This window comes from Dryas octopetala, chromosome 3, assembly GCF_963921425.1.
Source record: "Dryas octopetala chromosome 3, drDryOcto1.1, whole genome shotgun sequence".
Taxonomy (NCBI): Eukaryota; Viridiplantae; Streptophyta; class Magnoliopsida; order Rosales; family Rosaceae; genus Dryas; species Dryas octopetala.
In genome coordinates this window covers 24502172-24526232 of record NC_141368.1, presented here as the reverse complement: position 1 = coordinate 24526232, position 24061 = coordinate 24502172, and the positions used below count along the sequence as shown (strand labels likewise).

Here is a 24061-nt window from a genome sequence, read left to right as displayed (position 1 = left end):
TTGTTTTAATTTATACAACTGCGTAGTTACTACTTCTATAAGCAAGGTTGTTGTGATATGAGGATCAAATGTTAGGACGTCTCGCTACCCGTTTAGTTTTTGCTGACAGAAAGGTAGTTGATATAGTTGATTATCGGTTAGTGTCGGTCCACTATCATTTGTACTTGTATACATGTATACATGTGTTGTCTATTCTGTAGGGCAGACACTCATGCATTGGTGTGCATGACATATAATTCATATGACATAATGATCATTAAACTGTCTGGTGGATGCTTGAATCTGTAATGAGGTTGAGATACTATATATTACTTGTTTATTGTTGATGATGATGGTGATGTTTTACCACTATTTAAATGTGGTTGTTTATCAGTTTTGATATTATTTCATGATGAATTATGATAGTTACAACTATTTATGTGTGTGATATATAACCTGGATGTTGATTCCAGGATTTGTATTGCAGAGTGTTTTATATACCATACTGCTAAATGATGTTGTTTATTTCTATTTACTTGTGGGCTGGTTCACCCATATGAGCTTTATAGCTTATCGGTTTGTTCTTTAACCCGGTGCACCATTCAACGGTGCATCGATTTGTTTTGCAGAGTAGTTATGTTGTGGAGGCAGCATGGAGGAGATCTTGTGATGGGCAATCTAGAAGTTGATTTCTCTTTTGTTTTTAAAAGAGTATCTTTGTATTTATTTCAACTCATTAACATTCGAAACTATTTGTGGAGATTACAATTAATTTATGTAATCTTGGGGGTTGGTTTAATCCAAAGTATTTAGTTTCTTATACTCTGCTGCATAGTTTATCTCTGATCCGGCCAACCCAATATTTTTTTTTAAATCTAAGCCTTAATTACATTGATTGTTTGGTTCTAAAAGCAGGTTACTGGAGTTTGGTAATTTCTTCTAGGGTTGAATGGTCAATATGACGTTGTCAGGTGCTTAAATTTTCTAAGCCGTGGTTTGGGGCGTCACAGAAAAATGGTATCAGAGCATGGATTTTGGAGTGTGTTTTGAAAAGAAAAGTGGAATCAGAGTATAAGTCTATAGAGTAGGAATTTGAAATGATTTGGGATTGTTTTCAAAAGTGTTTCGAATTGAGTTAATGAGTTGTGAAATGTTTTGTGGCTGGTTGCCTATTGATTCCCATCTCCTCGCTTGCTATTCAGAAATTTCAAAGGTATGAGATTTCCTTGTGAGTTGAGTACTGGTTTTGAAACAAAGTTTTCATTTGTTACATTTGAGACTGAAGTATGTGTGCATACTTGTTTATTTTGGTTTTGACCGACATGTTTTATTGACGATTCTCTGGTTGAGCAGAATCATTTTACTTAAGGTGAGGCATTCTTGCTTTTTTCCCATGAAGTGGTTTGAAAAAAAATGTTTTACTTGGGTGCATTTATGAGTTTGACTTACACATGTATTTAAGAAATCTTTGAATTGATTTCCTTTGGCATTTTGTTAATTGTGATTAATTGCACTCGTTATACTGTGCTTTGTTGTGTTGAGCTTGGACTTGCTCTGTTTAATTATTATTGCAACTGTGATTGCTTGGTTTGATTTTGGTCAAGGTGAAAACCCTCGTATTTGCACGAGTGCAGTACCTTTGTTGGTATGAAGTCTTCCTTGAAAGTTGTGATTGAAGCATCAAAAGATATCAACTACGTGAAACCGAGTGATACGTCGAGTTGAGCGTATCGTACTCCAAGAGTTTGAATAGTTAGTTAGTTGTGTTTGGAGTATGAGAGTCAGTGAGAACACGACATCTATATTCATGTAATCAAGATTTCTCGCTAAGGTTAAGGGAAACGACTGATCACCGGATCCCGATACTCGAGAATGAAGGTTTTGATTTATTGAATATAGTTTACGCTAGATAACATGCTAAGGGAATTGTGTCAGGTACCCGCAATTTCCTTAGGGATCAGTGCGTGAATCTAATTCAGTGATGGATTAGATTTACGAGATTAAGAACTTAAAGGTTTTGCGGGACGATTGTTGATCACTGCAGGTTGTTTGTGAGCGGATCGAGACTTGGTCTACTGTGCAATGACGCTACACGTTAGTTTCTGTACAAACTCACAACTAGTTTTGTGTGAGTTTGGTGTACACTGAGTTCGTTTGAACTTAGAAAGGGTTGTCACCACCATGAGATCAAGTTTTGTTTTGGGCTCAGTTTTTGGAACGAGGCAAGAGTTTGGAAAAGTTATGTGAGAGTTTAGTTTGAGCAAACTCCACCTATTCTTCATCCACTTCTTTGGAAGTGAAATTCAATTCTATCTTGTTTTTACTCTTTTTGTACGAACTTTATTCGAATTTGACAGTTGTTACTTGTTCAAGGATTTTGTGCACTCCACTTCTACCATTTGTGTTTTCCTTGGGAATTTCGGGGACGAAATTCTTTTTAAGGGGGGTAGAGTGTGAGATCTCATAAATTTTTCAAATTTTATGTGGAAATTTATGTTGAGATTTTTGGAAATTTATTTAAGAAATAAAAGGTTGTGGGCTAATTTTAAATTTTGTTTTAAAATTAGTTTGACCCAAAGGTTGACTTTTTGTTTTATTTGGCTTTTGATTTTGAACTTGGATTTGTTGGACAAGTGTCGAGTCCATAAGTCTATGGACGCGAACCGTGCGTCAATCAGAGTTACGGTTTGAGAGATACGGACGTTTGAAGTTGGGGCATTTTTGTAATTGTGCATTTAAGGGTTTTAAATATCCAAAATCATAAAATTTATTTCATTTTTCTGAGTTCTCTCTCTCCGTGTGCTCTCTTCTCTCTCTTCCCTCTCCCATGCGCACGCGGCCTCACCACAGAAGGTAGCCCTTCCGGCTAGTTTCCCAGCGGCGCAAGGCCACCGACGTGGTCCTAGGTGCTGGACAACCCACCTATGCCAACTAGCTCGCCGAACAGCCTCTGTTGTGTGCAAAAAACGCTGGAGAAGCCCAGCTCCACTGCGGCTTCCTTTGCCGATTTTGGCCACTCCGGTGGTCCGATCACTAAATTTATTGGTGGGTTTTCTTCCTCTCCTTATGGGCGTCTAAACTCCTCTCCTCATGGGCTTCAAAACCCATATAGTATTGCTTGTCAATTGTGAAGTTTGATTTTAGGGTTTTAAACCCATTTCGGGTTCTCTTTGAATTGAGTCAAATTGAGTTGTTTCTGAAATGTTTTTAATCCAATTAAAGTGCCTAGGTTGTAATTGAGCAGGGAAATTGTGAAAATTATTGGTTTCCAAGTTGTGCCGCTGCTGCCACCATCAGTTCACCACTTGTGGTTGCGGGTTGATGGTTATTTGACCCTGTTCTGTTCAATTGAAGACCCTAAGACCAATTCCAAGTTAGTTGTTGTCTTGGGTTGGTTTTGGTTATTGTTTGTGAAATCTAAGTGGTGGGCAACCACCGTACGTGTCGGCCGACTCTTATTCCGGCCATTGAACTACCAAGTTGTGAATCCTCTTATTAATGGTTGATTGTCTGGTTTTAACAGGTATGTTGGCTCGGGAATCTTTAACCATATGTCATTTTGGTTGTTGAACCAAAAACTAGGGGTGGGCATTAAGACCAAAAAAAACAAAATCATACCGTTTCATGCCATTCTGTATCGTTTGGTCCCGTTCCATTTTTCTGTTTTCAAAACTCATACCTATCCTGTACCGTACCGATCCTAAATGGGATGTGATCTGAAGGTTCAATAGTGGGATGGGCCCGTCCTGTACCGATTAATTAAAATTTAATTAAAAATTTAATTAGTTTTCCTTACGTTGTGCTTGTTGACTACTGCTTAAAACTGTGAATTCCACTCCATATCGGTGATTTTCTCTTCAGAGCTTTTGTTTGCTGGAAATGTTGCAGTGATCAAAGAAGAACTTCTGGGATCATACATTCTATCACGAAAGCACACTTGTCTGGTAATACTGACATATTGTTCTTCAATACTTTGATTTGACATTAAACTGGTTGTTCTTTGCAACTCACTGTTTGTTATGGATGCTGTTTTCAAAGCAATAGGGCTAAGAGCATCAATTTTATTATTTAATTACAGTTTTTTTTTTTTCTGTCAATGATGAAATATTGGGTTTAATGTTACCTTTCATCATGGATTTGGTTTTTTTTTTTGTCTGCTTAGTCACGTCTCCCTCCCCCACATTTTCTCTGTTTCTCCTCTTGTATTTTTTACCATCTTAAAAGTCTCTGTGAAGTAGTGTGTGTAGACTTTTCAAGTGTTGAAATATTCCTTTCTGCATCTTCTTAGCTACGAAAGATGCAGTGATGCTAATGGTGAAGCAAAATAAAATATATATTCCCCAATCAACCATAATTGAGAGATCTTTGGTGCTCTAAAATTTATTTGGTAGTCCCCATATAATTATATTCAAGGAACTTAATACCTACTGTTTCTAAGTGTTGTTTGTTCTGCAAATGGGTCAGCTTGAGTATTATAGTCCATCTAGTGGCAAGGGCCAAGGATTCCTTTTAACGTCTTTAGCTGCGCATAACTAATTTCATTTGGAATTATATTAGTCTGCAAATTATGTCTATTAAAGGAAATAATTAATTAATTTATTTCATTTTTTTGTCTGGGATTAGAATGGTCCCAAACCAGTTTAGTACGGGATGAGATGGTACCAAAATCTCAAAACCCTCATCCCGTCCCGTACTGATCCCGAACCAAAATCATGAGATGGGAATGGGATGAGGTCAGTCTTGTCCTCTTCTGTCCCACGTCCGCCTCTACCCAAAACCTTAGTTTGGTATTTTACCGACGAGGGCATGCATTCGTATTTAATCTGCTAAATATAATCGATTTAGTTTTGAGATAACGTTTGAGTAAACCCTAGACTTTCGGTTAAGTCATAAGGGTAGTTTAATCATTTTACGTGATCCTCGAGGAACGGAACAGTTAGATGGTGGATCTCGTGTGGTGGTGGTGGTCGTGTGGTACGAGCTAAGTGGAGTTTTGCTCAGAATCCAAGTGGGTGATTCCTTGTTTCGGTCATGTTGTTTTTGTTGTTAGACCTTTGTTGTCTAATTTGTATGATTTGGTGAATTGTTATTGTTCATTTAAATAATATCATAATTGAATGGTACACAAGTTGATTGTGATGGAACGTTTAGTTGCCGATGATGCTCGTTTGAGCTGTTTTATTATTGTGTTGTTGTTGGCCATTGACTTGGCATTTAACTTGTTATTATTCAAGTTATGTTATAAATTTTATTATCATTGTTGAGATTCTTTGCTGTTAAGGTGATAACTACTGAGGTTAATATACCTGCTTGGTAAAATAAAAATGAATTGGATAAGACACTTAATAACCGGATTATAAAAGGGTTGTTTCGTATACTTGGTCGTGAATTAAAATGAGTTAGGGTACATTCTAGAGACTTCACGTAAGTTCTTGTTTGTTGAGTGCGTGTGACCCTATTGTATCTCATAATTGGATGTCATAATTTGACTAAATAATTACTCGGTAAAGACGATTAATGTATGTTGGATAACTATTGTTTATATGTGTCTTTGTTGAGCCGTTTAAGCCGAGACACAAAGAATGTGCTAGGTTGGGCAGAGATATAATTAATATATGATTGATTGATTTGTTGCCTATTTTGCATGATGAATTGGCATGTCAACTGAGCATGATAATCAATAAATAATGAATTGATTATTAGATATACTACTTAGATTGCATTAGAAGTTGACATGATATTGAGCATGTAAATAAATATTTGATAAATTGATTACACTAATGAGGTTTGAGTGTTTGGACCATTAACTTGAGACGAAGGGTTACATAGTGATGACTTTGGGTTCGATCCCCTAAATCCACCGATGGGGTTTACTTAGCGAGTTGTGGCTCCCCAGGGACAATTGTTGTAATTTATACAACTGCATGATTACTACTTCTATGAGTAAGCTAGGTTGTTGTGATCTGAGGATCAAATGTTAGGACGTCTCACTACCCGTTCAGTTTTTACTGACAGGGAAATAGTTGATACAGTTGATTATCGATTAGTGTAAGTCCACTATCATTTTTACAGGTATACATATGTTGTGAAACACCCCATGTCATAATCATCCTCGCTTCCCTTCTCAAGCTTCAAGCCTAAACCTTACCAAGTTCTAACCAGCCCAAGTCCTAACGAACAAAAGCCATACAACACACGGTACAAACAAACATCTATCCAATTTCACTCACGACGCTCTTTGAAACCCTCCAACTTTAAAACTATTTCTCAAATCCACTTTTAAGTCATCTCAAATCTGTGGTTCGAACTCTGAAGATTTAATAGTATTTTCAAGTTGTAAAACTGTTAAAATAACTGAAATAAAAACACAAAACTCTACTGAAACTGTCATTTAAAATATTTACTGTTGTAATTTCATTTCTCAAAATGCTCCACAAACTGAAATCTCACGCCACACTAGTACCCGGGAAACTGCTGATCATACACTGCCGAGTCATCTCTAGGCAAGTGCAGAGCAAATATACACCTGTGCTGGTCATACACCGCCGAGTCATCTCTAGGCGAGTGCAGAGCAATTGTATACCTGTGCTGGTCATACACTGCCGAGTCATCTCTAGGCGAGTGCAGAGCAATTATGTACCTGTGCTGGTCATACACCGCCGAGTCATCTCTAGGCGAGTGCAGAGCAAATATACACCTGTGCTGGTCATACACCGCCGAGTCATCTCTAGGCGAGTGCAGAGCAATTGTACACCTGTGCTGGTCATACACCGCCGAGTCATCTCTAGGCGAGTGCAGAGCAATTGTATACCTGTGCTGGTCATACACTGCCGAGTCATCTCTAGGCGAGTGCAGAGCAATTGTGTACCTGCTGAAGGGGGTACTAGTATGGCGGTTGAAACCGCTTCTGTATATCTCAATCAACCACCTCTCAAAACTACTCCTCCAGATAAAAACTGAAATTTAAATCTTTCCATAAATCCGCTTAAATAAAATTATTCTCAAATTGTGAAAGCTGCTCGATTCAAACTCATTTTCTAAAGGACAGAAATTCATTAATAAAACTTTCCCAAAATAATACCAAAACCTTTTTCCAGAAAACTGTCCATACTCAAATAAATCAAGAAAAGAGTTAAATTATAAAACGTACAAAACATTTCGAAAACCAAGGATCCACTCACAGTCTACCCTGAACTATACTGAAACCTTTCTGAAATTGATCCCTACTCACGACCCTTCCTCACTTGTTTTTCATTCCTACTCACAGTCTATTGTATGATAATTGCTAAATCCTCACTTAATCCCTTAGTCTCAATTTTCGTCAATTCCTTCTCATGGTCTGAACCCTATACTGGGCTTCCTTTAACATAAAGCATCAATTCACACAAAACCGACGATTTATTAACGGTACTCTACATTAAAAGACCGATACGTTTCACTCACCATTTATCTACGTAAAAGACAGAAATATCCTTCGCGGTGCCATTGCTCGGATACCAAATCCGGCAGCATAACGGCATCGTGAATGAGATTTCCCGAGCCCATGTACCTGTTAAGACCAGACACCAACATTTAAATATTCAGAGTTCACAACTTCCGTTCAACGACCGAAATGGACGGTAACCACCACGCACGGTGGCTGCCCAGCCCTAACAACACACAAACACTCACCAATATGCAAACAAACCCTAGAATTGGCCTTTAGATGTCCTGGGGAGGCTGATTGACAAGGAAAAATCACCCGACCCGCCGCCATAAGTGGCGGAGCCGACGGTGGCAGCGGCGGCACAAACTTAAAAATACCCAAATTCAACTCCAAACAATCCTAATCATATAATAGAACCTCCAATTGCACATAAACATCACAAATTTGCGTCCGATTTCAAGATATTCAAAATAGACGTAAACCTAAAAATCAAATTTCTAAAGTCTCAAAATTGAACATCAACACTTTAGGGGAAAGATTACTCGTACCTAGAGGATCGATTTTGTCAACTGGACCGACGGCCAAAAGTCGCCAGAAACGCCGGAATCGACGGCGGAAGCCGGCGGCTGGCTTGGCTTCCCGAGCTCATTGCTCCGCCGTGGGACATCGTCAGGGCAGGAGGACACCATCGCTGAACTCGCCGTGACGAGAGGTATGATACCCAGTGGGTCCGGCGTCGCATCGTGGCCGGAAAACGCAGATCGCCGGCGAGGAGGATCGGCCCTGTTTCGCGTCATTTCTCCATCGGGGGTGGTCGCCGGAGCAAAGGAGTGGCATGGCTGAACTCGCCGGGGCCTGGGGAAGAAAACCCAAGTGGTCGCCGCCCTCAAATCCGCCGGAAAATGTGAGTCGTCGCCGGAGGCCCAATCGGCCTGAACTGGGTTCGATTTTTGGGGGGTTTCTGGGCTAAACGATCTACAGAGGAAGGAGGAGGGAGGAGGGGCGAGCTCGGAGAGCTTTCGTCCGCCTCCATCCGCCGCCGGACGCGCGCCCACGCGCCGGTGATAGGGCGGCGGTACTGAATGGGCGAGAGAGAGAGAGAGTATCGGGAGAGAGGAGAGAGAGTGTGAGAGAATCCCCCCAAAAATTTCTGGATTTTTGGGTATTTAAAACCCACTCCTACAAAATTACAAAATTGCCCTTCCCTTCAAATGCTCGTATCTTTCAAACCGTAGCTCCGATTAACGCGTGCCGCGTGTCTACGAACTCGTGGACTCAAGAGCTTTCCAACGTGCCCAAAGTCAAAGATGAAAGTCCATTATTTTTAAAAGTCAACTTTGGGTCGGGTCGTTACATGTTGCCTCTTCTACATGCCAGGTACGCATGCATTAATGTGCATGATATATAATTCATATGGCATCATAATCATTAAACTGTATGGTGGATGCGTGATCTGTAATGAGTTTGAGATATCATTACTTGTTTATTATTGATGATAATGGTGATGTTTTACCACTGTTTAAATGTGGTTGTTTATCTACTTTGATATTATTTCATGCTGAATTATAATGGTTGTTGCCACTATTTTATGTGTGTGATAACCTAGATGTTAATTCCAGGATTGGTATTGCAGGATATTTTATATACCATACTGCTAAATGATGTTGTTTGTTTATGTTTGCTTGTGGGCTGGTTCACTCATACCAGAAGTTAATTCAATGTATACTCACTAAGAGACATTCGTAATCTAGCAACAATTGCAGCTCGCTCTCTGAACATTTTCCGCGCATTTTTAAAATATGTTAATTAGATACAATACAAATCATTCAAATATACAATATCAATCAAATATGTAATGTAAGGCAATCAAATTCTATAAAGTATTACTATTTCTCGTAAGGATTCTTATGGGTCTTTTAGCAAGTTATTTTCACCTTAATTCCAAATTGGCCAACTTTCGGTGAATAGGGATCCAATTTGGAAAATACGTTGTACACAATCCGTAAGTTCACCATCATCTCCAACGTCAGGTCTATATTAATAGCGAGGATTTAAATAATAGACTGCATGCATGATGCATCAAGTAAATATAGAAATACATAATTAGTAATATAGTAAATTAATTTAAAGCTAAATAAATTAAAAAAAATGCGGAACCAAAATAACAAATAAATTATTGAGTTACCTGTTGCATGCAAATTGTGTTGTAATGTTTTGAATCACCGATCATTGATCATTTTTATCACCCACCGTGCACCCTGTTTTGTTTCTAACTCATCCTTCACAACACGCATCAACTCATAAATTGATCCCATTATAGAATACACTTCTGTGTCGACAGTACGTAAAACTACGTAGAGAGGTTTAAACAGACAACAAACCATATGCACTAGTTGCTAAAAAAAGTGATCAACGATTATAGATTCAACCATCATGCCTGCATCTGAACGCCGAAAATTGCTACTACGCCAATCATCATTGATGAACAATTGTTTAAGCCCCATCATCTTACCATACAAACTATCCAATGCAATATAGTTTGTAGCAAATCGGAAGGCACCAAGACGAACAATATCTCCCTTGATGATCTCCCGCATCTTTGCCAACAACCAATTATGGTTGTAAATAAAATTTGTGATCATCCTGGTCTTTTTAATCACACTAGTAACCTATTTTTTTTTTTTCTCATCTCTTCAAACATAAGATCAATGCAATATGCTGCACACGACGTCCAGTACACATTATATTTGTTCATTAACTTCTTCCCTGCTTTGACAAATGCGGAACCATTGTCGTCACAACTTGAACAACATTCTCCTCTCCAACCTCCTGATTACATCCTTCAGTAGCCCATATATATATTTATGATCCTTTACGCGATCTGAAGAATCAACAGACTTAAGAAGTACTGTCTTCGATCTCTTTTGAGTAGGCCATGCATGAAGTTTATGATAGACAATTTGGTTGGACCTGTCCAACCATCGCACATGATTGTGCAACCATAAGTTGCCCAATCGGTTTTCAATTTGTTGACATGCTTTTGCATTTCTTTAAACTCCTGGTCCAAATATCCGATGCGTATCTGATAGGGTGTTGGAGGTTCCACTTCTACTTCTGCTTGTTGACATCCTATCACCAAATTTTTGAAATGATGAAATGCTGCTTTTGAAGAAGGAACATTTTCATAAATAAAGAACTTGCTGATCAAGCATTGTATCCCCTTTTTGACTGACCCTCCAGAAAAGAGAGTTTTAATACTCTTTTGGCGTGCTTGAGCTACTTTGTACAACCTTGGTGCTACTGGAGGTGTTGGTTGTGATTCCCTCATGCTTGATCCTCTTCGTATCCGTGCACCACTACTAGACCCAGTGACACGACCGTCCCCCGATCTCATCTCGAAACCCGGAGTGATCCTGTGGGATTCAAATTCAAGGGAAATCCTACCGAAAATTCGACATAACCTCCCCTGAAATTGGATTAACTGGCCCATACTTATAAAACCTGCAAAAAAACACTTCTATTTCTTTCAGCCACCTCTACCACAAAGCAAATATGGGTATCTGACCCGTCCAAAGATAGATACAATTAATTTTCATAAGTTATTAGAGTCATTCTAAATTTTTATACAAATAAAAATAAAAGGGAACTCTAGCCTACAAGGTCCTCAAACATTTTAAAAATGCCTCGACGTTCCTCTTGGTTTGACCGCTCCTACCTGAGGGAAAATTTAAAACAAAAAAATAACAAAACTTGAGAGGAAACTCAATGAGTGGACATAAACTAATTTAATAGTGTAAAACTCTTCGCAAACTTATTTCCATACTTAAAACCCTTTTTCCTTAAAATCAGACTTGGTTTTGAAATCTCCCAATTTTAAAACCAATTTACAAACCTTTTTGAAAACATCATGAAGCCTTCAAACACATAGATTTAAATAACTCAAGTATACTAGAGACTTCAAAATATCCCACAAAATATGTTAGATATAAATATTAATTAAAGAGGAAATTACAGATTTAGTCCAGTTATTTTATACCTAGTTCAATTTTAGTCCACAATCTTTTTTAAGTTCTGTTTTGGTCTACTAATTGTTCCACTTATTCAATAAAGGTCCAGATTTGTTTTCTCAAATTTGGCCTGCCTTTTACCCTATCAAATCTCACCCAAATTCAGCAAACATATACTTGTTTTAAAGTTATGCATTTCTTCTTTACAACCATATAAAGATCATTCAAATTGGAGTTCTAAAACTCAAGATAATTGACCCCAAGGTAGGGTACCCGAAACTGCCAATTTTTCAAACTTCACCCAATCTCAATTCTCTTAGATTATAATACTCCAAATTTGTTTTTATAACTAAAAAATGATGAAATATAACTTATACTTTAATTATAATTGAAGAAAACACAACCCAAAGGATTTAAAGTCACAAATATGAACCTTTATTGAACAAATGAAACAATTAGTGGACCAAAACAGAACTTAAAAAAGATCGTGGACCAAAATTGAACTAGGTATAAAATAAGTTGATCAAATTTATAATTTTCTCTTAATTAAAACCTCAAATAAGAACACTAATAGTCGAATAATTAAATCTTATAATTTAAAACCCAATCAAGGTAAGATCTCAAGGATTGCATAAAATCACATCGTACTAGTACCCGGGGAACTGTTGGTTATACTTGCACGCAAAGCTTATAATGTTGGTCATACACTGCCGACTAGGCAAGTGCAGAGCAATATACTATGCTGGTCATACACTGCCGACTATGCAAGTGCAGAGCGAATATGTAATGCTGGTCATACACCGCCGAATCATCTTTAGGCGAGTGCAGAGCAATTTATACCTGTTAAGATAGAGTACTAATAGGACGGTTTAAAAAAAAACTGCTCATTTTTTAACAAACGTTTGCGCCCAAACAAGATTGTCTAACAATTCGAGATCACCTCATTTCAAACATATCTCAAGAATAAAAATACCTTATAAGTCCATAAAATTTTTGTGAGCTAGAACTAATCCGTAAAAACAAATAGATTTAGGCCTTTCCATGAAATTACATTTGAATACAAACCTGACATTCTATATATATAAAACACTATTGCCCAATAAATTTTAAAAATCTTGCAACTCAAATCGAACCCAAAGCAAGAAATGTAATTCAACCCATTGAAAATTCGCAAGATATATATATAGGTTCATAAAATGGTATCTAATTCACCATCACTATTTTTAAAAAAAAACTCAAAAAATACATAAATAAAATCATAATTTAAGAAAAACTCTTACAAGATAAAAGTCTAATTCAACTTCTATTATATCTCAATCAACTCAATAACCAAAATGAGTAAACATGAATTTTAAAAAAACGTTCGTAAAATAAAGTCCACTCACTGTGAAAATTCCTAGCTTTGATCCCCCGCCGGATCATCTAGGCCCACAGTCGTCTCACCTATATGATAAACAATAAATAATATCATTAGTCTCGACTTCAACGACCAATTACAATGTGTGTGTGCATACAGCTAGGTATTTCGTTCAACCTCCTATTTCAACGGTAAAAAAATCAACTTTCTCTTAAAGCCCATAAACCCAAATCCAGTATATATTCTTCCCGGCTCAGAACCATCACAACACACCAAACTTTTAATCCATCAACTCTACTCAAATAAAGCTTCATGCATAGGACACCACGGCCGAAGTTCGTTCGGAAGTCGTTTCGTTAACCAAAAAGTATCCAATTAACATCAAAAATTGAAGTTTCTTCAATTTGGATAACACCCAACAGTCCAAAACCAACAACCGACTTAATGTGAGTCTTGATTTCGTGTCATCCTAAAGGATTGACGGCTGAGTGGTCGGAACCACCGCCGTCGCCACTCACAATAGTGAATCCTAAACCATAATTCAAAAATCCTCCAAATTACTCTCAATTTCTGATTCTAAACATCAATTAGCTCTTCTAAGGGGTGGAAATTGTCTAACAATTAACAAAGAACTATCTCCAAAACCAAATTTCAAAGCACACCCGAAAAGGCCTTAAACCCCCAAATTTCAAGTTTCAAATTTCTAGTTTTTAACAACCAAATACATAAGGGAATGAAAACCCAGTAGGAGAGAAAACAAAACCCACCATAAATAGCAGTGATTGGCGACTGGAGATGACCGAAATCCGGCGAGCATTGCAGCAGGCGGGGCTTCCTCTGGCCTTATTCTAGAGCGAATGGGGGCTGGGCTGCGAGGAGGACGTTGCTGGGGGGGTCGACGCCGGCGAGAAGGGCTCGCCGGTGGCCTGGGCTAGTCGGGTGGTGGTTGGAATTGGAGGGGCTGGCTGGGTTGGTTGCGCGAAGTGGAGGAGGGAGAAGAGGGAGTCACACAGAGAGAGAGACAAAAAAAAACTGATGTTTTTGTGGGGTCGGCGACGATGAGAGAGACCCATTGCCGGCCTCTGGTCGCTGAGACAGTGGCCGGAGCTGGCCCTGTGAGAGAGAGGAGAGAGGGGAGAGAGTGAGCTCGCGGAGAGAGAGAACTCTCCGGAAAGAGAGAAAAAATGAAAAATTTTGCTGGGGTGTAGGTTGAGGAGAGAGAGAGAGAGAGGCCTAGAACCTTCTAATGTGAGTTTTATTAAAAAAAAAAACTTAGGCTTTAAAAAGACTAAAATGCCCCTAGCTTCAATTGCTCGTATCTCTCAAACCGTAGTTTCGATCGACGAACCGTTCACACCTATACGTTCGTAGAGCCGAGCACTACCCAACCATGCCAAGAATCAAAGTCAAATGTCCATTAAATCAAAAGTCAACCTTTGGGTCAAACTAATCTAAAAACAAAATAAGATAAAATAAATTTAATCCAAAACATTTTATTTCTCACACAAATTCCCAAGATATTTAAAATATTTTTCAAAACTAAAATTTGGAAAATACGGGGTCTTACAATTAAACTTCCTTTAAAGCCTTGTAAAACCAAAATTAAATAAAAATTCAAATTTCTAGTGAAATTTGGGTCGGGTCGTTACACCCAGAACCTTATCCTCTATTTGAGACTTTATGTAAGTGTTCCTTCTCCTATTCTACTGCTCTAGAGGCTCGAAGTGCAGCTTGAAAATCTCTTCACTCCTGAGGCCCTATATCATCATTATGATCTTCATTATCATCATCAACATTGTCACTCAAATCAATGTGACCTTGTCCTCGAAGCTCTTCCCAGACCTCTTCTATCCGCTGTAATTTTTTGCTCTTATGGTATTGTTTATGTTGCAACCCTGCAATGATGAATTGTTTCATTTATGCTGGGACACTATTGCATCGTTGCACATTGCTTCCAAGATCCATACTACTAAGGTGGTATTTCAGTCGTGTCACTCTAGCACTCTTCATCGTCACTCAAATCAATGTGACCTTGTCCTCGAAGCTCTTCCCGGACCTCTTCCATCCGTTGTATTTTTTTGCTCTTCTGGTGTTGTTTATGTTGCATCCCTGCAATGATGAATTGTTTCATTTATGGTGGGACACTATTGCATCGTTGCACATTGCTTCCAAGATCCATACCACTAAGGTGGTATTTCAGTCGTGTCACTCTAGCACTCTTCATTACAAGGCCACAATATTTGCATATTGAAGCTTGTTTACTACCCGGTAGTGGTTCTGTATGCTCCCAAGTTGGATCATGTGATCTCCTTCCGCTAGACATTGAATCCTAATAACAAAAAGACATACACAAATTCCATATTTCATACCATCATATCACCAATTCTATATTCCATATCATCATATCAACAATTCCATATTCCATATCATCATATTACTAATTTCATATCATACAAATTATACAAATCATACAAATCAAAGTCAACCTAAAATCATACAATCAATTCCAAAATTATACAATAAAAGATTCAAAATCAACCCAAAATTATACAAATCAAGATCAACTCAAAATCATACAAATAAAAATCAACCCAAAATCATACAATCAATTCCAAAAGTACTCAATTAATTAACCCTAAAATTTCAATTTCATAAATACTCCAAATTGGACAACCAAATATTAGGGGAATTAAAGCCCATGTTGAGCGGAGAAAAACCCACCAAAAATTTTGGCGTTCGAAGGTCGAAGGTGGTCGGAATCGGCGAGCTGGGTGCGCCCACACAGGGGGAAGAGGTAGTCTTGGGGGAGGACGGCTGGCGGTTGGGGGTCACGCCGGTGGTGGATTTCGGTGTTCCTGACCCGAGCTGGGTGCGCATAGGGGGAGGAGGCAGGGGGAGAAGACAGAGAAAAGAGAGAGAAGACAGAGAGAGAACTGAGAAAGAAAAATGAGGCTAGAGTGAAGTGAGCGAAATTTCTCTAATTTTAACAAAAACGTGTGGAGCGTGTTCAAAATTTCATAAATTTTGGCAAAATATTTACGAAATATTGACAAATACATGTTAAAATTTTCATACCCCTAAAAAACAAAATTTTACTCCTTGATTACTAGTAAGGGTCATTAAATTTGATCCAAATAAATCATTGTAAGTTTTTATGCTAAACTATTATGTGAATACTTGTTGGTACATTTGTTGCTAGTTAGACAATTCTTATCCATGCATAATGTTTAAAGAATTGAATCCTATATTTGTGAAGCTGAGTTGGTATTATACATGTGTTTGTGGTCTTACTGAGAATATTAGTTTAGCATTATGCTTCTATAATTTTTCCTTAGGATATATGATAAGTCAATCAGTGGTGCAATTGCTGCAAAATTCTAAGCTTAACTTGGCATTTCAAATTTAAATCTTATCGATTCTTCTTTTTCCCATTTTGCAACCAATACATCAACTTTATGCGCTTATAGGACAATTGGACGTAAACTAAGCTAATTATGATTTGAAACATAGCATTATCTCTTCTTACATATATTGTTGGTTAGGACTTAGGAGTAGCCAATTATATATCATTGGGAAGTCAGTTGTGTGAATTTATTAATAGTTTAATACTCTTTTGACATTAATGAGTAGTTAAGTATAGTAATTTATAGTGGCAAAAAAAAAAAGTATAGTAATTTATTATGGACCCCTAGCTGCCACCCCCAAACGCTCTCTTCTTTCTCCTCAATCCTATCTCTCTCAGCCAAGTATTTCTAAGGGTGGGGGTGGTGGCTCCTGGCTCCTGGCTCCTACCCCCGCCTCTCCCTTCTCTTGATATACTCTCCTCCCTCTTTGTGAGAGTTTTTTCATCTCTTCATGTGAGAGTTTTTTCATCTCAAAACAGGAGAGCTTTTCCGATCACTCTGGTTTGATTTGTCCGTAGCGTTGTGCGTGATCTACGCGTTGTGCAGTGTTAGATCCTACTTTAGCGACTCTTAGGTGCTCTTTGGAGCTCTTTCTTCCTGTAGACAAGAAAATTTTAGTGATACAAAAATCACTAAGAAGTTGGTTAAGGTCAGTAGTTCAGAGTTTGACCATTTGACCAGTCAAAGAGGACAGTGGAAGTTGTGGGTCCCACACAAGGATACGTGGTACGTGACTCATCAAAGTAAAGCGGGCTACCAAAGATGACATGTGTCGACATCTGGGAAGCCCATCAATCAAATAAAGTCAAATTCTAAATTAAGGAATAAATTGTCCTTAATTAGTTAATTGCCTAAATTAATGGCATTGATTGGCCAAATCTTCTCGATCAATGACATGCTTCTAGTTCAGAAGAAGGACTCCAGACTTTTGGCAAAAACTCAGACAAACTCTCTGACCAAAAGACAAACACCTAAACACTCATAGACTCAAAGTTCTTCATCAAGCTCGTCAAGAATCAACAAGCACAATACACATGTGCCGATTCTTTCACCACGAAAGCTAAAGAACCATTACCACGTGACACACCTCATGGTCAAAGATTAATCAAGATCAAGCCTCAATGGCCCTTGATCAAATTTCAACCGTTCAAGAAGACTTGAAGATTCAACTGTTCGATTTAAGAACAAATGTTCATCACCCTTAGATCAAGCACAACTTTGGAGATCGAATCAGAGGAATATTCTTGTAAAGAATACACACACAGAGATTGTAACTCCCAAAATCATAAATACAAATATCAAATATTTGGTACACTTTTTCTTGTCTTATTTAATTTGCAAGAAAATTGTGTTTACACTTCTAGTTTGGCTTTGGTTCTTGTCACATGGTGTAGGGATGTCATTCTGCTTGCCGGTACTGGTCTTACCGGTTACTACTGCCCGATCCGCCACCTTAGTCTACTGTCATACTCGATTTAGTGATGTTGGTTGGATTGTGGACCCAAACGTGACTAGTTCGCTAATTTCTACGGTGTCTTGCTGGCTTCGTTTGAAGGCTGTAGTGTCTGCTCGATGCTGACGTTACGAGATCGAGCTCTTATTCTGTTGTAAACGTTTAGCTTTTTGGCCCTATTTTTGTAAGACTTCTTGCCAAGGAGTGAAATTTTGCTGAAATTTTCCTTTTGTTGAGGTCCTGAAATTTTAATACACAACCAACAAAAATTCGTTAAGATTTCGTCAATTTCGCCGAAATTTCAATATTTTTGCCGAAATTCACGAAATTTCGGCAAAATTTTCGGCGGGTGGGATTTCTGGGAAGTTTATGGGTTTTGGCAGATCGAGGGAGAAAGAGAAGGACTGGGTTTTGGGAGGAACTGAGGCCATGGAAGGAGGAAGAGAGGAGGGGCTGGGTTTTCGGCGGCAGGGGGCCAGATGAGGGAGAAAGAGATTAGGGTCGGCTGGTCACTGGTGGTCGGCGTTGGTGAGCTGGGTTGGTGGTCAGCGCTTGTGAGAGAGAAAAATAGAGGAATAAGAGAGAGAGGTGATAGCAGAATTGAGATGTTGAAGATGAAGCTGATGAAGAACAAAATGAATACAGATAAGTCGAGAGAAAACATAAAGAAAGGAAAAGTGTTTGATCTATTTCATCACACAGTGTTCTGTTCGTAACAAGTAAAGAAAAGGAAATTGCTTATCTTATATCAAGAAGTTGACAGCAAACTCATGGTAGGCCCCACAAGTGTTGTGCATGTAGGCCAATTTTTTAGATGTTCCAATTCATCACACCATCAAATGGATCTTCATATGTTTTTATATTTTGTTTAATTTCATTTTTTCTGAAACTTCCCAAATCAGTGTTAAGTTATATGCACATAACTAAGCTAACATAAAATGGCATATTCTAAAAAAATGGCATATCCAAATAGAAATTATGCTATGAATCTGTCTTCCACAGAAGAATAAATCCGAGAGTTATTTTGGAGATGTAACGATTCATATATCAAATTACCTATGAATAGAGATTAGTAATATATTAATCAGTACAAAAAACGTTGTATAAGTATTTTATTAATTTTCTTAATTAATATAAGCCTACTGTTATAAAACGAATTGAACCACTACAAGTAACTTGTAATTTTTTTATTTTTTTACATTTTGTCATGTACTTTGTTTTCTAATAAAATATACTAACATGATTAGATGTGGACCGAATCACAAATTAATTATGAACAAAAGTAGAGTATGATGATTTTTTCTTGTATGGAATATAGATAGAGTATGGTCCATATTGTATGGACAAATTATACAAATTATAATTTAGAGTATTGGCAAATTATACAAATTATAGAGTATGGACAAATTATGTATGTCTTTGCAAATTATACAATTAGTCCATGAACAATTAAACATCATTTGTTATTAATTATGTTTGTTTTTGCAAATTATACAAATTATAGAGTATGAACAAAATTATACAAATTATACCCTCTTAATATTAATGTAATATAAATTATACAAAATCTTCAATTAGTCCATAAACAATTAAACAATTGTACAATTGAGATATTTGTTCAATAAAATTTATGTAATTATTAATTAGTGAAACATTTTTTTAACAGTATTTAGCTCCAACGGTTATTATATTCATCACATATCACATGAAACCTACCATATAATTTGGTATCTTCAATGTTTTTTTATCAATGTAGGAAATAATATGTTAAATAAACATATGGTAAAGTTTCATTCAAAATTTCCGTCTAATTTTTGTCGAAATTTAAAAATCTTCGAAATTTCCGTCGAAATTTTCATCGAAATTTCCTCGAAATCCGAAATTTTATTCCTTGCTTCTTGCCATAATTTTCTATTTTCTATGTCTTTTTGGTTGTTTTAATGCAATGTTGTTGCTTTCTAAAAAAAAATAAAAAATAAAAAACTCTTTTGACATTTATTTGTAAATAAGTATAGAACAATTGTAGATGGTACCTTTTGGTAACAATGATTTGGTGCCAACAATTTGTTTTTATTTTTCCCTATTTTGACATGTATTCATTTAGGTAATTAATGGAAAAGCTAGATGGACCAACTAACAGACCGGGGCTGAAAGCCCATTCAAAATCATCGATTGATGTGGGGCCCAAGAGGGAGTTTGTTGGGCCTGACATACATTAACAAAGAATTGGGCCTGTGCTTTGTGTGGATAAGTGAACCTGCAGCTAACGCCAAAGCGCGAAGAAAGGAGTCGAGGAGAAAGGAAGAAGGCATCGATATTATAGTAGCAAAAAGGGGCAAGCCAAAGGGACGCTTCGGACAGCCACAACCAGCAGCAGCATCATCATAAATTCATAATGATGCAAGATTGGCAATGTCATGACGAAATGGGCTCAGAATCAGAATTCCGTCGAGAACCAGAGCACATCACAACAACACCTTAAACGTAATGTCTCCTCCTCTCCTCTCTTTAGATGTTCCTGATGATTGGGCTCCCTCTCACCCTTCACATTCTGTTTTCTCTTCTCCTATAAATTACTGTAAGTTGCCTGCATAACCCATCTCTTGCTTTCTTGCGATTCATAGGCTTTCCTTGTACTGTTTTTCTGCTTATAAAATGTTATTATGGTTTATTTTTTATTTTTTATTTTTTTGGGTTAGTTAAATGGTATGTGCTGGTGTGCAGAAAACCCAGTTTTGTTTTGGGTTGTTTTTCTATTTTTTTTCTGGGTTAATTAAATGGTTTGTGCTGATGTGCAGAAAACCCACGTTAGACAATATGATTTGTGTTACAATTGTGTTTATGGTTCGTTTTTTATCCCACCCCCAACGAGCAGACTGCTGCTGTTATTGATGGGAAGTCTCTTGCGGATGAAATGAGGTCAAGAATAGGTAGTGAGGTGAGGAGAATGAAAGAGTGCATTGGAGTGATGCCTGGGTTTGCTGTAATAATGTAATTATAGTGGGTCAGAGAAGGGACTCTCAAAGTTATGTCCGTAAAAAGATAATGGCTTGTAAAGAAGTTGGAATCAAGTCAATGGTTGCTCAGCTGCCTGATCATTGTACAAAAGATCAACTTCTTAGCACCTTGTCAAATTTTGATGCGGACCCCTCTGTTCATGGTTTTCTCGTGCAACTTCCTCTACCACAAGTAATTTCTTAATCTGTGCTTATGCTTCTTTAACCTTTATTATATATGCATATGCTGCTCTGAAAGTAAAGGGTGAGAATAGAACTAGACTAGAATTGAAGTCACACATTGTTTTCAAATGCTCCATCTAATATTGGCTTTTATATAAGTTATGTTCTAACGCTTCTAAAGAATGTCAGAATCTGCCGTGTGATAGGTTTCCATCTAGCAATGAACTGATGTTGTAATTTAAAATAACTCATAACACTTTATGCCTTGAACAGGTGACATAAAGAGACTCTTCATGTGTAAATTGCATTCATTAAATGAAAAAAGACTCTTCATGTGGTGCTTGGAACTTGGATGGACTGATTTAAAATACTTTGAACTTCTTGGCTCCTGCATTAATATTAAGTCAATTAACTTGGTCTGGTTTCAGATTATTGATGATTAGAACCAACCCTGAATCAACCTCACTCAATGGAATGCCCCAATATTGGGGATCTTCCTTGACTTGAGAGCCGGGTGGAGAGCACTTCTAAACCTAAATCTCTCCCACAATCAGTCACTGTTTTGGAAGCTTCCTGAATTTTTGGGTTTCAAACTTTGAAGATTTATTTGTCTAAGATCCATTTGGATTTGGGGTTTTAAATTGGTTTTCATTTAATTAAATTATGTTTCTGTTTTTTTTTTAATCAATTAAATGCTTGGATCAATTGGGATTATGTCCTCAAAGTATCACTTTTCTAATGGTTGCTGCTTTAAGAAAATAAAAATTGAAGAATAAAGCTTGGATTTGGTGTCTTTTAGGGATTTCATTAAAAAGGAAAAAATTGCTTATCGTTATTCTTTTATATTTGTTGAAGCTAGATGTCGGATTTGGGCCTCCTTTAGGGCAGAGAACCATTTTCCATATTGAAATTTCTGCCAATTATTTTCTGTAATACAAAGATCGGATTTGAGGGTTTTTGTGTCTTTTCTCCCCTCCTGAACATCTCCACTGTTTTGAGTAATTTGAAGTTTCAAATTCTTCTTGTTTGTGTTAGAGGACTTTGAATTGTTTTATATTTTTTACTTTTTAATCATTTTTTTTCCCTGCTGCACATTTTAATTGGGGATGGTTTCCTTAAAATCTCTGCCTTGTTGCTATGTATTATTTTTTTTTTTTCCAAATTTTTTTATGTGAGTAAAATGGTATCTGGAATGTATGAACCCAACCATTTCAAAGTTCGGGTCAGTTTGGGTTTGCAGGGGCCCATGGGTTCGTTTTTCTTTACATCCCGAGCCGATACAGTTGAATTGGTTGAAAGAGGACCCCCACCCCAAACCCAAGACCTGAGACCTGACCCCGAACACTCTAGTGGATAGTTATTTCTCTAAGATCACATGTAAAGGCGACTGAATAGTTGAGGTTTTGATGCATTATATGTCAGAACTTGCTGCTTTTGTATGGATGACTTGCAACAAACTGTCTGGGACAGCATTTGGATGAGGGAAAATGTTTTGATGTACTGATTCTAGAGAAAGATGTGGATGGCTTCCATCCACATAATATGGGAAGTCTTGCCATGAGAGGAAGGCAGCCTTTGTTGATTCCCTGCCCTCCAAAGGGTTGCATTGAGTTGTTGGTCAGGTCTGGATGCAGGACAGAAGCATAGGCTGCTGTCCAGCTGTAGTAATAGGGCAAAAACCACAGTAGAAAGGAAAATCCAGCAATAACAGTAGAAAAGAGAGAGAATAAAGCTATAAAATCAAAGTTGGAACATAGATAGATGAGTTCTAGGGTTTAGGAACGCAAAGAAACTCTCACATCAGAAATCTCTGAATAATATTATGCCAAAAACTGTCACCTAAACTAACTAGGAAAACATAAAGTAAAATTACCTTAAAGACCTAATGAAATAAGGAAACTAGACTCTAAATCCAGCTAGGAAATAAAAATTAAAAAGCTACTAAAAAATAATAATAAGTCTTGGAACCCTAGGAGATGCTCCTGCATCAGGTCTGGAGTGGAAATAATAGGGAAGAAAGCTGCCATGATTGGGAGAAGTAACATTGTTAGATTGCCCATATCATTGCTGTTGCAGGTAATAGTAATAGTATATTCTTTTTTCAAAAATGAAAAAGAAAAATTCAATCTCGAAACCTCTATCCAAAAAAGTAAAATTCAATTTGTGCGTTGCTAATGTATAAGCATGGTTTTCTTAAAATTGTTGTGCAGAGGCAGCATGCAACAGTCAGCATTGTACATGCGTTCACAAAGAACCCAGAAAATATCACCTGTGAAGCTGACATTGTGGTCACAGCTGCAGGAGTGCCTAATCTGGTCCGTCGAAATTGGCTAAAGCCTGGAGCAGTTGTTATCAACGTTGGGACCAATCCAGTTGAGGTAAATACTTGTCTCCTCCATGGGTTATATATATTATAATGTTAGAGAGGTCAAATAGATACAATGCTTATTGGTGGATACTGTAATTCAGCTGCCGCATCAGTTTGTAAAACTCATAGTAAAAGTAGCACGTTTCTTTGATTAACATTTGAAGTTGGGATTTCAACAACATAATGGCATTAAGTAATCACATAATTCACTTTTCATATTTGTAAATTACATATATGTATCAGCAGGATCCCTGCTGCGAGTGTGGTTACCGTCTCACAGGAGATGTTTGCTACGAAGAAGCAGTGCAAGTGGTATCAGCCTTTACCCCAGTGCCTGAGGAGTTGGACCAATGACAATTGCCATGCTCCTATCAAACACTCTTGACTCAGCAAATAGAGTATATGCCTTTACTTGAATTGTTATTTGTCCATTGTACCATAGTTTTTGCCATGATATTGTACGACTGGATTTCAGTAGTTTATTTTGCTTTCAAAACTTTTTTTGTTGGTGCTAGCTTTCAAAACTTTGATTGCAACTAATAAATGTGTATTTAGTTACTCAATGTGCAAGGGTGGGGGTTGCCCCACAAATGCCAGATGCCGAGTAGATTTTTCTACCTTCTGTTTAAGCAGCTGAGCCAGATGACTATTTTCAGTATTTTGTAGGGCAAGCTGATGTAACTATTTTGTAGGGCATAATAAGTGATTTCACTGATTGTCGGGTAAAAAGGTAATATACAAAGGATGTATAATACAACAACATTCTTTACCAACAACAATCGCATGCCCTGATAGTGAAGGAAGCAATCTGGATAACCAACCTCAGGAGTGACAACGAAAAAAATGAATAACATGGATACAATTTAATGCAACAGAAATTACTGATAG

The 24061-nt window shown here is 37.5% G+C and overlaps 1 pseudogene; it reads left to right on the top strand.

Annotated features, from left to right (window-relative positions):
• Positions 1-20032: 20032 nt before the first annotated feature.
• On the top strand, positions 20033-23731 carry LOC147291954 (bifunctional protein FolD 1, mitochondrial-like; annotated as a pseudogene).
• Positions 23732-24061: the final 330 nt, after the last annotated feature.